We start from the raw sequence: 17,398 nt of genomic DNA on the forward strand, positions 1-17,398 counted from the left end.
GCACTGCAGTTCAATAGTTGACCCAGGTGTTTCAGTATAGTGCTGCAGTTCAATAGTTGACGCAGATGTTTCAGTATCGTACTGGAGTTCAATAGTTGACCCAGGTGTTTCAGTATAGCACTGCAGTTCAATAGTTGACCCAGATGTTTCAGTATAGTATTCAATAGTTGATGTGTTCAATAGTTGACCCAGATGTTTCAGTGTAGTATTCAATAGTTGACCCAGATGTTTCAGTATAGTACTGTAGTTCAATAGTTGACCCAGATGTTTCAGAATAGTACTGCAGTTCAATAGTTGACCCAGATGTTTCAGTATAGTACTGTAGTTCAATAGTTGACCCAGATGTTTCAGAATAGTACTGCAGTTCAATAGTTGACCCAGATGTTTCAGTACAGTGCTGCAGTTCAATAGTTGACCCAGATGTTTCAGTATAGTGCTGCAGTTCAATAGTTGACGCAGATGTTTCAGTATAGTACTGCAGTTCAATAGTTGACCCAGATGTTTCAGAATAGTACTGCAGTTCAATAGTTGACCCAGATGTTTCAGTATAGTACTGTAGTTCAATAGTTGACCCAGGTGTTTCAGTATAGCACTGCAGTTCAATAGTTGACCCAGATGTTTCAGTATAGTGCTGCAGTTCAATAGTTGACCCAGATGTTTCAGTATCGTACTGCAGTTCAATAGTTGACCCAGATGTTTCAGTATAGTACTGCAGTTCAATAGTTGACCCAGGTGTTTCAGTATAGTGCTGCAGTTCAATAGTTGACCCAGATGTTTCAGTATAGTGCTGCAGTTCAATAGTTGACCCAGATGTTTCAGTATCGTACTGCAGTTCAATAGTTGACCCAGATGTTTCAGTATAGTACTGCAGTTCAATAGTTGACGCAGATGTTTCAGTATCGTACTGCAGTTCAATAGTTGACCCAGATGTTTCAGTATAGTACTGCAGTTCAATAGTTGACCCAGATGTTTCAGTATAGCACTGCAGTTCAATAGTTGACCCAGGTGTTTCAGTATCGTACTGCAGTTCAATAGTTGACCCAGATGTTTCAGTATAGTACTGCAGTTCAATAGTTGACCCAGATGTTTCAGTATAGCACTGCAGTTCAATAGTTGACCCAGGTGTTTCAGTATAGTGCTGCAGTTCAATAGTTGACCCAGATGTTTCAGTATAGTGCTGCAGTTCAATAGTTGACCCAGATGTTTCAGTATAGTACTCTAGTTCAATAGTTGACCCAGGTGTTTCAGTATAGCACTGCAGTTCAATAGTTGACCCAGATGTTTCAGTATAGTGCTGCAGTTCAATAGTTGACCCAGATGTTTCAGTATAGTACTCTAGTTCAATAGTTGACCCAGGTGTTTCAGTATAGCACTGCAGTTCAATAGTTGACCCAGATGTTTCAGTATAGTACTCTAGTTCAATAGTTGACCCAGGTGTTTCAGTATAGCACTGCAGTTCAATAGTTGACCCAGGTGTTTCAGTATAGCACTGCAGTTCAATAGTTGACCCAGGTGTTTCAGTATAGTGCTGCAGTTCAATAGTTGACGCAGATGTTTCAGTATCGTACTGGAGTTCAATAGTTGACCCAGGTGTTTCAGTATAGCACTGCAGTTCAATAGTTGACCCAGATGTTTCAGTATAGTATTCAATAGTTGATGTGTTCAATAGTTGACCCAGATGTTTCAGTGTAGTATTCAATAGTTGACCCAGATGTTTCAGTATAGTACTGTAGTTCAATAGTTGACCCAGATGTTTCAGAATAGTACTGCAGTTCAATAGTTGACCCAGATGTTTCAGTATAGTACTGTAGTTCAATAGTTGACCCAGATGTTTCAGAATAGTACTGCAGTTCAATAGTTGACCCAGATGTTTCAGTACAGTGCTGCAGTTCAATAGTTGACCCAGATGTTTCAATATAGTGCTGCAGTTCAATAGTTGACGCAGATGTTTCAGTATAGTACTGCAGTTCAATAGTTGACCCAGATGTTTCAGAATAGTACTGCAGTTCAATAGTTGACCCAGATGTTTCAGTATAGTACTGTAGTTCAATAGTTGACCCAGGTGTTTCAGTATAGCACTGCAGTTCAATAGTTGACCCAGATGTTTCAGTATAGTGCTGCAGTTCAATAGTTGACCCAGATGTTTCAGTATCGTACTGCAGTTCAATAGTTGACCCAGATGTTTCAGTATAGTACTGCAGTTCAATAGTTGACCCAGGTGTTTCAGTATAGTGCTGCAGTTCAATAGTTGACCCAGATGTTTCAGTATAGTGCTGCAGTTCAATAGTTGACCCAGATGTTTCAGTATCGTACTGCAGTTCAATAGTTGACCCAGATGTTTCAGTATAGTACTGCAGTTCAATAGTTGACGCAGATGTTTCAGTATCGTACTGCAGTTCAATAGTTGACCCAGATATTTCAGTATAGTACTGCAGTTCAATAGTTGACCCAGATGTTTCAGTATAGCACTGCAGTTCAATAGTTGACCCAGGTGTTTCAGTATCGTACTGCAGTTCAATAGTTGACCCAGATGTTTCAGTATAGTACTGCAGTTCAATAGTTGACCCAGATGTTTCAGTATAGCACTGCAGTTCAATAGTTGACCCAGGTGTTTCAGTATAGTGCTGCAGTTCAATAGTTGACCCAGATGTTTCAGTATAGTGCTGCAGTTCAATAGTTGACCCAGATGTTTCAGTATAGTACTCTAGTTCAATAGTTGACCCAGGTGTTTCAGTATAGCACTGCAGTTCAATAGTTGACCCAGATGTTTCAGTATAGTACTCTAGTTCAATAGTTGACCCAGGTGTTTCAGTATAGCACTGCAGTTCAATAGTTGACCCAGGTGTTTCAGTATAGCACTGCAGTTCAATAGTTGACCCAGATGTTTCAGTATAGTGCTGCAGTTCAATAGTTGACGCAGATGTTTCAGTATCGTACTGGAGTTCAATAGTTGACCCAGGTGTTTCAGTATAGCACTGCAGTTCAATAGTTGACCCAGATGTTTCAGTATAGTATTCAATAGTTGATGTGTTCAATAGTTGACCCAGATGTGTATCTCTGTCTCTGTGTCCGGCGTTGTACTGTTTTCCGCCAGGTACACCAATCTTGCCGGCAAGCAAAGATAGTCCAACTCGGCAGGAAAAAACATCTCCTAACAAAAACTCCTAAACCAGTCATTTTATAATGTAACCTCTATCCTAACTAATAACTCCTAAACCAGTCACTTTATAATTTAACCTCTATCCTAACTCCTAAACCAGTCATTTTATAATGTAACCTCTATCCTAACTCCTAAACCAGTCACTTTATAATTTAACCTCTATCCTAACTCCTAAACCAGTCACTTTATAATTTAACCTGTATCCTAACTCCTAAACCAGTCACTTTATAATTTAACCTGTATCCTAACTAATAACTCCTAAACCAGTCACTTTATAATTTAACCTCTATCCTAACTCCTAAACCAGTCACTTTATAATTTAACCACTATCCTAACTCCTAAACTAGTAATTTTATAATGTAATCTCTATCCTAACTCCTAAACCAGTCACTTTATAATATTAACCTCTATCCTAACTAATAACTCCTAAACCAGTCATTTTATAATGTGACCTCTATCCTAACTAATAACTCCTAAACCAGTCACTTTATAATTTAACCTCTATCCTAACTCCTAAACAAGTCACTTTATAATTTAACCTCTATCCTAACTCCCTAAACCAGTCACTTTATAATGTAACCTCTATCCTAACTCCTAAACCAGTCACTTTATAATGTAACCTCTATCCTAACTCCTAAACCAGTCATTTTATAATGTGACCTCTATCCTAACTAATAACTCCTAAACCAGTCACTTTATAATGTAACCTCTATCCTAACTTCTAAACCAGTCACTTTATAATGTAACCTGTATCCTAACTAATAACTCCTAAACCAGTCACTTTATAATGTAACCTCTATCCTAACTCCTAAACCAGTCACTTTATAATTTAACCTCTATCCTAACTCCTAAACCAGTCATTTTATAATGTAACCTCTATCCTAACTCCTAAACCAGTCATTTTATAATGTAACCTCTATCCTAACTCCTAAACCAGTCATTTTATAATGTAACCTCTATCCTAACTCTTAATGTTTGGTAAATATTTTCTTAACTCTTCTTGAACTGCACTGCAGGTTAAGGGCTTGTAAGTAAGCATTTCACGTTAAGGTCTAAACTTGATGTATTCGGCTCAAAGTTTGATTTGATTTATAATTTGACCCGGTTAACTGAAAATAAGACTTACATTTAGTCCTGTAATGTTCTTAACAAATGAAAGACAGATTTCCATAGAGCCATGTGTAAATCAGAGAAATCTCCCGCAGTTAACAGCCACTAGATGATAGCAGAGTCAAACCAATTGTATGGATGGAACCTGGCTGGAGCCTGCTGTGTCTGACTGTACTGTTACCTGGTGGATATATAGCCTGCTGACTGTACTGTACTGTGCTGTACTGTTACCTGGTGGATATATAGCCTGCTGACTGTACTGTACTGTACTGTACTGTTACCGGGTGGATATATAGCCTGTTGACTGGACAGTACTGTACTGTACTGTTTACCTGGTGGATATATAGCCTGCTGACTGTACTGTACTGTACTGTACTGTACTGTACTGTACTGCTACCTGGTGGATATATAGCCTGTTGACTGTATTCTACTGTACTGTGCTGTACTGTTACCTGGTGGATATATAGCCTGCTGACTGTACTGTACTGTACTGTACTGCTACCTGGTGGATATATAGCCTGCTGACTGTACTGTACTGTACTGTACTGTTACCTGGTGGATATATGGCCTGCTGACTGTACTGTACTGTACTGTTTCCTGGTGGATATATAGCCTGCTGACTGTACTGTACTGTACTGTGCTGTACTGTACTGTGCTGTACTGTAGTGTACTGTGCTGTGCTGTACTGTACTGTGCTGTACTGTGCTGTACTATACTGTGCTGTACTGTACTGTACTGTACTGTACTGTACTGTACTGCTACCTGGTGGATATATAGCCTGCTGACTGTACTGTACTGTGCTGAACTGTGCTGTACTGTACTGTGCTGTACTGTGCTGTACTGTACTGTACTCTATTGTACTGTACTGTACTGTTACCTGGTGGATATATAGCCTGTTGACTGTACTGTATTGTGTTAGTTTGCATTTGTTCAGAGCTAAATAAGTTTTCGTGAGAAGACCGATTTTCCGGAAGTGTCATGGTCTGACAAACACCACTGTAGCTCGGCCACCTTCCTCTGCAGATGTGACATAGTGTGGTTATTGGGTGGATTGAGACACAGTCCATTCAACTAAAACAAGAAATATCTATCTTAAACAGACAGATTTTGACAGGGATTTGATTATGTTAATTAGATTGAGGCACGGGTTTATGGGTGCATGGATGCGTCAGTAACCTAACTGAAACAATCGCCACATTCTGTGGAAGGATTAACATTCAGGGCCCAGTTTCCCGACAGCGATGGAACTTAGGTTTACCAGTTTTTTAAACGACGCAGCTTTCCTACAATGGCCAAATATGTAACATGACATCCAAAACACCACACAGCAAGAACAGTTGCTGGCCCTACGAGGTCCGTAAGCCTGCAGAACAGGGGTATTCAGCTCTGGCCCTACGAGGTCCGTAAGCCTGCAGAACAGGGTTATTCAGCTCTGGCCCTACGAGGTCCGTAAGCCTGCAGAACAGGGTTATTCAGCTCTGGCCCTACGAGGTCCGTAAGCCTGCAGAACAGGGTTATTCAGCTCTGGCCCTACGAGGTCCGTAAGCCTGCAGAACAGGGGTATTCAGCTCTGGCCCTACGAGGTCCGTAAGCCTGCAGAACAGGGGTATTCAGCTCTGGCCCTACGAGGTCCGTAAGCCTGCAGAACAGGGGTATTCAGCTCTGGCCCTACGAGGTCCGTAAGCCTGCAGTCCGTAGTTTAGTTGGAGAGGTGTAGAGCTAGAGGAAACCCATCTGCCACTAGTCAAAGCAGGACCTTTCATTCAGTTATTTCAGAAAACAGTACAATGTTTCTATAGCAAATGGGACCTCATGAGAACTCTCAATCCTGGTCGACGTCAAGTTTCACATTTTGCATTTACTACAGTTAATGTCAAAACTTTAACTCTATGTTCCAGACTAGTTACATGGAGTGTTACTCTAGTCTAACTCTATGTTCCAGACTAGTTACATGGATTGTTACTCTAGTCTAACTCTATGTTCCAGACTAGTATCATAGAGTGTTACTCTAGTCTAACTCTATGTTCCAGACTAGTTTAATAGAGTGTTACTCTAGTCTAACTCTATGTCCAAGACTAGTATCATAGAGTGTTACTCTAGTCTAACTCTATGTTCCAGACTAGTTTAATAGAGTGTTACTCTAGTCTAACTCTATGTTCCAGACTAGTTTAATAGAGTGTTACTCTAGTCTAACTCTATGTCCAAGACTAGTATCATAGAGTGTTACTCTAGTCTAACTCTATGTCGAAGACTAGTATCAGAGTGTTACTCTAGTCTAATTCTATGTCCAAGACTAGTATCAGAGTGTTACTCTCGTCACAATATAGTAGTGTGTTATTACCCTGCTGTGACCTGGAAAGTGCATCAGTGTTCAGGCAACCATCAGCCCCTCCCTAGGCTATAACTCAGTCTGGCTGTACTTGGCCCTGAACCCCTACCTCCTACCCCCATCCCCAGGCCCCAGTTCTCTCTTCTCCAGTCATATACCCTGAGCCCTGGGCCAGCCATGAAAACTCATGGTCTGTGACAGGGAACCTCCGGTGAGTCTCATTCTTATCCCTTGTCCCTGGCATGAAGCTCCTCTCTCTACGTGGGGTTCCTCTCATGGCTCCAGGACAGAGAAGCTCCCACAGAGAGAGAGAGAGAGAGAGAGAGAGAGTAGCTCCACACCCTAGTACTTCAACAGTAACAAGGGGCTGACCTAACCTAGTACAACAACAGTACCTGCTGTCTCATCCTCTGAATGCTCGGCTATGAAAAGCCTACTGACATTTATCTATGAACGTTTGAACATCTTGGCCATGTTCTGTTATAATCTCCACCCGGCACAGCCAGAAGACTCGTCACCCCTCAGAGCCTGGTTCCTCTCTAGGTTTCTTCCTAGGTTCCTAGGTTCAGAGCCTTTCTAGGGAGTTTTACCTAGCCACTGTGCTCCTACATCTGCATTGCTTGCTGTTTGGGGTTTTAGGCTGAGTTTCTGTACAGCACTTTGCGACATCTGGGCTTTATAAATACATTGATTGATTGATAGCACAATAGTAGATAAGCAGTAGCACAACAGTAGCACAGCACGAGCACAGTGAAGCATCGCTCCCCAGACACGGATATGACAGTGTTGAAAAAATATCCTCTTTATAAAAACGCTAAGGAGTCAAAATGTCACATATTAGCCCCAGTGACCTGTGAATAATGTCACTTCCTATTAGGCCTGTAGGAAGTATCTGTGAGCTTCCTGTGTGTGTTGGCTTGTATGCTCTGGCCTACAAATCAGAACACAGACACACAGAGCAGGGGAAATAGGTACTTCAGCAGAGAGATTGTGAGAGAGGGAGAGAGAGGGAGAGAGGGAGAGAGAGAGAGAGAGAGAGAGAGAGAGAGAGAGACGGAGAGAGAGAGAGAGAGAGAAGCAGAGAGAGAGAGAGAGAGAGAGAGAGACAGAGAGAGAGGGAGAGAGAGAGAGAGAGAGAGAGAGACAGAGAGAGAGTGCGAGAGAGAGAGAGAGACAGAGAGAGAGGGAGGGAGAGAGAGATGGAGCAGCTCAGAGGATCTCTGGGTGATTTATATCGCCTCACTCATAAATGGAGCACTACCCATACGGTTTTAATCAAAATGAGTGCACTATATAGAGAATAGGGTGCCATTTGGTACATATTCAGTGGCTTTATGGAGCAGTGAGAGGCTCCACACACAGTATAGTTCCTAATGGAAGGAGATCAGACCTCTACCTGAGTCTACAGTATAGTTCCTAATGAAAGGAGATCAGACCTCTACCTGAGTCTACAGTATAGTTCCTAATGGAAGGAATAATTTCTGTCAGAGTGATGAATTCTTCGCTGTGCAGCTTGGAATCATTATATCAATCGGTGTAGTGACAGTCTGTTGAGGGGGGGGAGAATGTCTGTTGGAGGGGGGGACTGTCTGTTGGGGGGGGACTGTCTGTTGGGGGGGACTGTCTGTTGGGGGGGACTGTCTGTTGAGGGGGGGACTGTCTGTTGGGGGGGGGACTGTCTGTTGGGGGGGGGGCTGTCTGTTGGGGGGGGACTGTCTGTTAGGGGGGGGAATGTCTGTTGGGGGTGGACTGTCTGTTGGGGGGAGACTGTCCATTGGGGGGGGATGTCTGTTGGGGGGGAACTCTCTGTTGGGGGGGACTGTCTGTTGGGGGGGACTGTCTGTTGGGGGGGGACTGTCTGTTGGGGGGGACTGTCTGTTGGGGGGGACTGTCTGTTGGGGGGGACTGTCTATTGGAGGGTGGGACTGTCTGTTGGGGTGGGGGACTGTCTGTTGGGGGGTGGGACTGTCTGTTGGGGGGGGCTGTCTGTTGGGGGGTGGGACTGTCTGTTGGGGGGGGGACTGTCTGTTGGGGGGGGGGTGTAGTGAAAGATCAGCTCTTATGTCTTTGTAAAATCACTGTAGCCTCATTTCTTTTGACACTTTGAAGTAAACCTGTGGTAGGCTGGCCTTGGTTGGCTGGCCTTGGTGGGGTGGCCTTGTTGGGTTGGCCTGCGGTGCCCTGGCCTTGGTTGGCTGGCCTTGGTGGGGTGGCCTTGTTGGGTTGGCCTGCGGTGCCCTGGCCTTTGGTGGGCTTGAAATGTGTTTCCACTGCCTCCAGAATTTGGAAAATGATGCAATGTTGCTAGCTAGAATAGTGGAGGTGCAAGATGGCGGCCCCCACGCACTTACCACAAATTCCTTCTGTGAGCTATAAATACTGAAGCTACACAGGGATGTATAACACACACACACACACACACACACACACACACACACACACACACACACACACACACACACACACACACACACACACACACACACACACACACACTCACATACACACACACACGCACACACACACACACACACACACACACACACACACACACACACACACACACACACACACACACACACATACACACACAAACAGGTAGGTATCCTCAGGCCAGACCAAGATGAGCACCTTGTGGAGGGCCTAGATAGAGAGACCTGTAGTGTTCAGAGAGACCAGTGTGTTCATTAATACCTGTAGTGTTCAGAGAGACCAGTGTGTTCATTAATACCTGTAGTGTTCAGAGAGACCAGTGTGTTCATTAATACCTGTAGTGTTTAGAGAGACCAGTGGGTGGGTGGTGGGTTGGTGGGTGGGTGTTGGGGGGGTCAGTGGTTTGGTGGGTGGGTGAGTCGGTGGGTGGGTGGTGGGTTGGTGGGTGTGTAGTCGGTGGGTGGGTGGGTGGGCGCGTGGGTGGGTGGGTGGGTGGGTGGGTGGGTGGGGGGTTAATGGGGGCCGGTGGGTGGGTGAGTGGATGAGTGGGTGGGGGGGTGAGAGAGTGGGTTTGTGAGTGGGTGGTTGGGTGGGTGTGTGATTGGGGCCATAGTGTCCCCTTCCCTCTCTCCTTCCCTCTCTCCTTCTCTCTCTCCTTCCCTCCCTTCTTCCCTTTCTCCTTCCCTCCCTCCTTCCCACTACCCTTCCCTTTCTCTCTCTCTCCTCTCTGCCTTCATCCTATCCATTTCTCCTCCACCATAAATAGAAGGAGACCATAAGGGGCCATGTTCATTCCAGCTGTCAGATGTATTCTGGTCGTCAACTAGACATGTAGGAATATTGTTTTCCAACTCATTTGAATATCAAAATGGATTTATTACAGTGGCATGTGTGAGCACCACTCCTTCAGGGGGAGATGGAGGGAGAGACGAAGGGAGAGACGGAGGGAGAGACGAAGAGAGAGGAGGGAGAGATGGAGGGAGAGAGGAAGAGAGAGAAATAGGGAGAGACGGAGGGAGAGACGAAGAGAGAGGAGGGAGAGATGGAGGGAGAGAGGAAGAGAGAGAAAGAGGGAGAGATGGGGGAAGAGATGAAGAGAGAGGAGGGAGAGATGGAGGGAGAGACGAAGGGAGAGAAAGAGGGAGAGATGGAGGGAGAGATGAAGAGAGAGAAAGAGGGAGAGATGTAGGGAGAGACGAAGGGAGAGAAAGAGGGAGAGATGGAGGAAGAGATGAAGAGAGAGGAGGGAGAGATGGAGGGAGAGACGAAGGGAGAGAAAGAGGGAGAGATGGAGGGAGAGATGAAGAGAGAGAAAGAGGGAGAGATGGAGGGAGAGACGAAGGGAGAGAAAGAGGGAGAGATGGAGGGAGAGATGAAGAGAGAGAAAGAGGGAGAGATGGAGGGAGAGACGAAGGGAGAGAAAGAGGGAGAGATGGAGGGAGAGATGAAGAGAGAGGAGGGAGAGATGGAGGGAGAGACGAAGGGAGAGAAAGAGGGAGAGATGAAGGGAGAGATGAAGAGAAAGAAAGAGGGAAAGAACAACAGGAAGATGAAAGTCGTCTCCAGCTAAATGGTTGTGGGTCTGGCTCCACACATCACACACTCTGAAGACAGGATGCACACCAAATGGCACCCCATTCCCTATATAGGGCACTACTTTAGACCAGGGCCCATAACCACCCTATTCCCTACATAGGGCACTACTTTAGACCAGGGCCCATAACCACCCTATTCCCTACATAGGGCACTACTTTAGACCAGGGCCCATAACCACCCTATTCCCTACATAGTGCACTATACGCAGTCTGGGCTCTGAACACAGTGCAGAGCAGCATCAGTAAACAATGAGATTAACAAGCCTAAAATTAACCTTCTAGTCTATAATTTCCACCGGCGTAAACAACTGTTTCTAAACATCCCCTCAGATCAAATGTTCATTTGCTTATTGCATTTGAATGAAACTCTGACTTTAGTTTGGGTTTATTTAGAAGTTCTTGCTCCTAAACCATAATGTGGTGAAGAATGATTTTGCGTAAATAACATCTTTAAACCCTATAAAGGACATTTGCTTGCTTTGCTCAGTCTCAGACAAAGTTTATCATCACACAAGACAGAGAGATGGAGATGGAACCAACTACTTTGAAACACACAACTCCTTTAAAAACACACAGCTACTTTAAAAACACCCTTCTACTTTAGGAACTCACGACACAGGACTACATTACAAACCCACGACTACTGTAAAAACCCACGACACAGGACTACATTACAAACCCACGACTACTGTAAAAACCCACGACACAGGACTACAATACAAACCCACGACTACTGTAAAAACCCACGACACAGGACTACAATACAAACCCACGACTACTGTAAAAACCCACGACACAGGACTACATTACAAACCCACGACTACTGTAAAAACCCACGACACAGGACTACAATACAAACCCACGACTACTGTAAAAACCCACGACACAGGACTACATTACAAACCCACGACTACTGTAAAAACCCACGACACAGGACTACAATACAAACCCACGACTACTGTAAAAACCCACAACACAGGACTACAATACAAACCCACGACTACTGTAAAAACCCACGACACAGGACTACATTACAAACCCACGACTACTGTAAAAACCCACGACACAGGACTACAATACAAACCCACGACTACTGTAAAAACCCACGACACAGGACTACAATACAAACCCACGACTACTGTAAAAACCCACGACACAGGACTACAATACAAACCCACGACTACTGTAAAAACCCACGACACAGGACTACATTATAAACCCACGACTACTGTAAAAACCCACGACACAGGACTACATTACAAACCCACGACTACTGTAAAAACCCACGACACAGGACTACAATACAAACCCGCGACTACTGTAAAAACCCACGACACAGGACTACAATACAAACCCATGACTACTGTAAAAACCCATGACACAGGACTACAATACAAACCCACGACTACTGTAAAAACTCACGACACAGGACTACAATACAAACCCACGACTACTGTAAAACCCCACTCCAGTTCAGGTTCAAGCGTACCAGAGTTGCAGAGCTTGCAGAAGCAGCCCTGTATGGCAGGCTTTAGGAACACTGTGTGTTCCAGAACACTACATTTATCATTCTAGAACAACACTGGGGAGTCATTCCATCCCTGCGTTCTGAGTGCGGATCAAAACACACTGTATTTATCATCAGCATCAGAATACAGCTCAGTGGCTGATAAACTGTTCCAGAACTACACTGTGTAACCACTGTACTGACACACACACACACACACACACACACACACACACACACACACACACACACACACACACACACACACACACACACACACACACACACACAGAGACACGTAAGTATCTATATTCAGTTAAGATATAACAACTAGATAATATGTATATTTATGAATGGACATGAGATTTGTTTGGCCTGGTCTGGTCACAATGTGTTGCATTCTGCCTCAGAACTCGGCTCTCATTGGATAACTTTCCGATTCTGCCTCAGCAATCTGCTCTTATTGGACATCTCTCTGTTTCTACTCTGCTCTCATTGGATATCTCTCTGATTATGCCTCAGAACTCTGCTCTCATTGGACATCTCTCTGTTTTTACTCTGCTCTCATTGGATATCTCTCTGATTATGCCTCAGAACTCTGCTCTCATTGGATATCTCTCTGTTTCTACTCTGCTCTCATTGGATATCTCTCTGTTTCTACTCTGCTCTCATTGGATATCTCTCTGATTATGCCTCAGAACTCTGCTCTCATTGGATATCTCTCTGCTCAGAACTCTGCCCTCGTTATTATTCATAGAAGGCTGCTGTTCTCCAAAAAAATGTGCTTTATATGAAAGACCACAAGAACAAAAGAACAGACACAGGCCAGATAGTTATGCAGAGTTATAAACCAGCACAGACGTCACACAGAGGAAAGGACAGACAGGCCAGACAGGACAGACAGGCCAGATAGTTATATAGAGTTATAAACCAGCCCTGACGTCACACAGAGGAAAGGACAGACAGGCCAGATAGGACAGACAGGCCAGATAGTTATATAGAGTTATAAACCAGCCCTGACGTCACACAGAGGAAAGGACAGACAGACCAGATAGGACAGACAGGCCAGATAGTTATATAGAGTTATAGACCTGCCCTGACGTCACACAGAGGAAAGGACAGACAGGCCAGACAGGACAGACAGGCCAGACAGGACAGACAGGCCAGATAGTTATATAGAGTTATAAACCAGCCCTGACGTCACACAGAGGAAAGGACAGACAGGCCAGATAGGACAGACAGGCCAGATAGTTATATAGAGTTATAGACCTGTCCTGACGTCACACAGAGGAAAGGACAGACAGGCCAGACAGGACAGACAGGCCAGATAGTTATATAGAGTTATAGACCTGCCCTGACGTCACACAGAGGAAAGGACAGACAGGCCAGACAGGACAGACAGGCCAGACAGGACAGACAGGCCAGATAGTTATATAGAGTTATAAACCAGCCCTGACGTCACACAGAGGAAAGGACAGACAGGCCAGATAGGACAGACAGGCCAGATAGTTATATAGAGTTATAGACCTGTCCTGACGTCACACAGAGGAAAGGACAGACAGGCCAGACAGGACAGACAGGCCAGATAGTTATATAGAGTTATAGACCTGCCCTGACGTCACACAGAGGAAAGGACAGACAGGCCAGATAGGACAGACAGGCCAGATAGTTATATAGAGTTATAGACCTGCCCTGGAGAGTACTGACCAACATCAAAACATATCAAACTACAGATTTAATTGTCCAGATTGTTTTGAAAGACCTTATTAGCTAAACGTATTCGTTTTCCTTCTGCATATTTTCTAACGTGATCTTATCAAAGGGGAGATGTTTTGTCTTGGAGTTTGATGTATATTTCCTGTAGGAGTATGGCACAGCTACTGATGTGAATGAATACCACATGGACTACATACCATTATATACCTTCAGAAAGTATCCACACCCCTTGGCTTTTTACACATTTTGCTGTTACAAAGCAGATTTAAAAGGAATGGAATTGTCTTTTTTTTGTGTGTCAATGATTTACACAGAATAGTATATCTTGATTACGTAAATATTAATCTCCTTGATTCACTACATGTTAGAATTAACTTTCTGTAGTGATTACAGCTGTGAGTCTTCCTGGGCAAGTCTCTGAGAGCTTTCCATACCTGAATTGTGCAACATTTGCCCATTATTCTTTTCAACATTCTCGATGCTACAATACGTCAAATTGGTTGTTGATCGTTGCTAGACAACCATCTACAGGTTTAGCCATAGATGTTCAAGCATATTTAAATGAACTATGTAACTCAGCCACTCAGGAACAGTTACTGTCTTCTTGGTAAGCTTTGGCCTTGTGTAGATTTGGCCTTGTGTTTTAGGTTATTGTACTGCTGAAAGTTTAATATCTCAGTGTCTGGTGGAAAGCAGACTGAACCAGGTTTTCATCTAGGATTTGTCCTGTGCTTAGCTCCATTACGTACATTTTTTAAAGTGCTGAAAATCTCCCCAGTCTTTAACGATTACAAGCATACCCATAACATGATGCAGCCTCCACTATGCTTGGAAACATGAAGAGTGGTACTCAGTACTATCTACCAATAGGAAAACCTCCCTGGTCATTGTGGTTGACTCTGTTTTTGAAATTCAGTTCTTGACTGAGGGACTTTACATATAATTGTATGTGTGGGGTACAGAGATGAGCTAGTTATTCAAAAATCATGTTACACTATTATTGCACACAGAGTGATTCTATGCAACTTATTATGTGACGTGTACTCCTGAACTTATTTAGGCTAGCCAAAACAAAGGGGTTGAATACTTATTGACTCACATTTCAGCATTTCATTTTTTTGTTCATTTGTAAAATAATTGAAAAACATAATTCATAATTCCACTTTGACATCAAGGTCTCCCCAGTGGTGCATCTCAGTTCCAGAGGGGATGGCGTATCGCTGCAGAATGCTGTGGATAGCCATGCTGGTTAAATGTTCCTTACTGGTTAAGTGTCCCCAGCAAAACACCCCCACACCATCACACCTCTTCCTCCCTGCTTCACGGTGGGAACCACACATGTGGAGATCATCCGTTAACCTACTCTGTGTCTCACAAAGACACAGGGGTTGGAACAAATTTGACCATGAAGGCCTGATTCACACAGTCTCATCTATCTATCTATCTATCTATCTATCTATCTATCTATCTATCTATCTATCTATCTATCTATCTATCTATCTATCTATCTATCTATCTATCTATCTATCTATCTATCTATCCATCCAAGGGGCTTTATTGGCATGGAAAATATATGTTAACATTGCCAAAGCAAGTGAAGTAGATAATATAAAAAAGTGAGAAAAAAACAATAAAAATGAACAGTAAACATTACACTCACAGAAGTTCCAAAATAATAAAGACATACACATTAGCCAAATACATTTAAACTTAATTCCTGATATTTTATCCTAGTAAAGATTCCCTGTCTTAGGTCAATTAGGATCACCATTTTATTTTAAAAATGTGAAAATATCAGAAAAACAGTAGAGAGAATAATTTATTTCAGCTTTCAATACTTTCATCACATTCCCAGTGGGTCAGAAGTTTACACACACTCAATTAGTATTTGGTAGCATTGCCTTTAAATTGTTTAACTTGGGTCAAACATTTTGGGTAGCCTTCCACAAGCTTCCCACAATAAGTTGGGTGAATTTTGGCCCATTCCTCCTGACAGAGCTGGTGTAACTGAGTCAGGTTTGTAGTCCTCCTTGCTCGCACTTTTTCAGTTGTGCCCACACATTTTCTATAGGATTGTGGTCAGGGCTTTGTAATGGCCACTCCAATACCTTGACTTTGTTGTCCTTAAGCCATTTTGCCACAACTTTGGAAGTATGCTTGGGTCATTGTCCATTTGGAAGACCCATTTGCAACCAAGCTTTAACTTCCTGACTGATGTCTTGAGACATCAGATGTTGCTTCAATATATCCACATAATTTTCATGCCTCATGAAGCCATCTATTTTGTGAAGTGCACCAGTCCCTCCTGCAGCAAAGCACCCCCACAATATGATGCTGCCACCCCCGTGCTTCACGGTTGGGATGGTGTTCTTCGGCTTGCAAACCTCCCCCTTTTTCCTCCAAACATATGGTCATTATGGCCAAACAGCTCTATTTTGGTTTCATCAGACCAGAAGACATTTCTCCAAAAACTACGATCTTTGTCCCCATGTGCAGATGCAAACCGTAGTCTGTTTTTTTTTATGGCGGTTTTGTAGTAGTGTCAAATCAAATCAAATTTTATTTGTCACATACACATGGTTAGCAGATGTTAATGCGAGTGTAGCGAAATGCTTGTGCTTCTAGTTCCGACAATGCAGTAATAACCAACAAGTAATCTAACTAACAATTCCAAAACTACTGTCTTATACACAGTGTAAGGGGATAAAGAATATGTACATAAGGATATATGAATGAGTGATGGTACAGAGCAGCATAGGCAGGATACAGTAGATGGTATCGAGTAAAGTATATACATGAGGTGAGTATGTAAACAAAGTGGCATAGTTAAAGTGGCTAGTGATACATGTGTTACATAAGGATGCAGTCAATGATATAGAGTACAGTATATACGTATGCATATGAGATGAATAATGTAGAGTAGGTAACATTATATAAGGTAGCATTGTTTAAAGTGGCTAGTGATATATTTTACATCATTTCCCATCAATTCCCATTATTAAAGTGGCTGGAGTTGAGTCAGTGTCAGTGTCAGTGTGTTGGCAGCAGCCACTATGTTAGTGGCTTCTTCCTTGCTGTGTGCCCTTTCAGGTTATATCGATATAGGACTCACTTTACTGTGGATATAGATACTTTTGTGCCTGTTTCCTCCAGCATCTTCACAAGGTCCTTTGCTGTTGTTCTGGGATTGATTTTCACTTTTCGTACCAAAGTACATTCATCTCTAGGAGACAGAACGCGTCTCCTTCCTGAGCGGTATGACGGCTGCGTGGTCCCATGGTGTTTATACTTGCATACTATTGTTGGTACAGATGAACGTGGTACCTTCAGGCATTTGGAAATTGCTCCCAAGGATGAACTAGACTTGTGGAGGTATACAATTTATTTTCTGAGACCTTGGCTGATTTCATTTGATTTTCCCATAATGTCAAGCAAAGAGGCACTGAGTTTGAAGGTAGGCCTTGAAATACATCCACAGTTCCATCTCCAATTGAATCAAATTATGTCAATTAGCCTATCAGACGCTTCTAAAGCCATGACATAATTGT

The sequence above is a fragment of the Oncorhynchus mykiss genome, chromosome 8 (genome assembly GCF_057628025.1).
Source record: "Oncorhynchus mykiss isolate SJ-2025 chromosome 8, ASM5762802v1, whole genome shotgun sequence".
NCBI classification, from domain to species: Eukaryota; Metazoa; Chordata; class Actinopteri; order Salmoniformes; family Salmonidae; genus Oncorhynchus; species Oncorhynchus mykiss.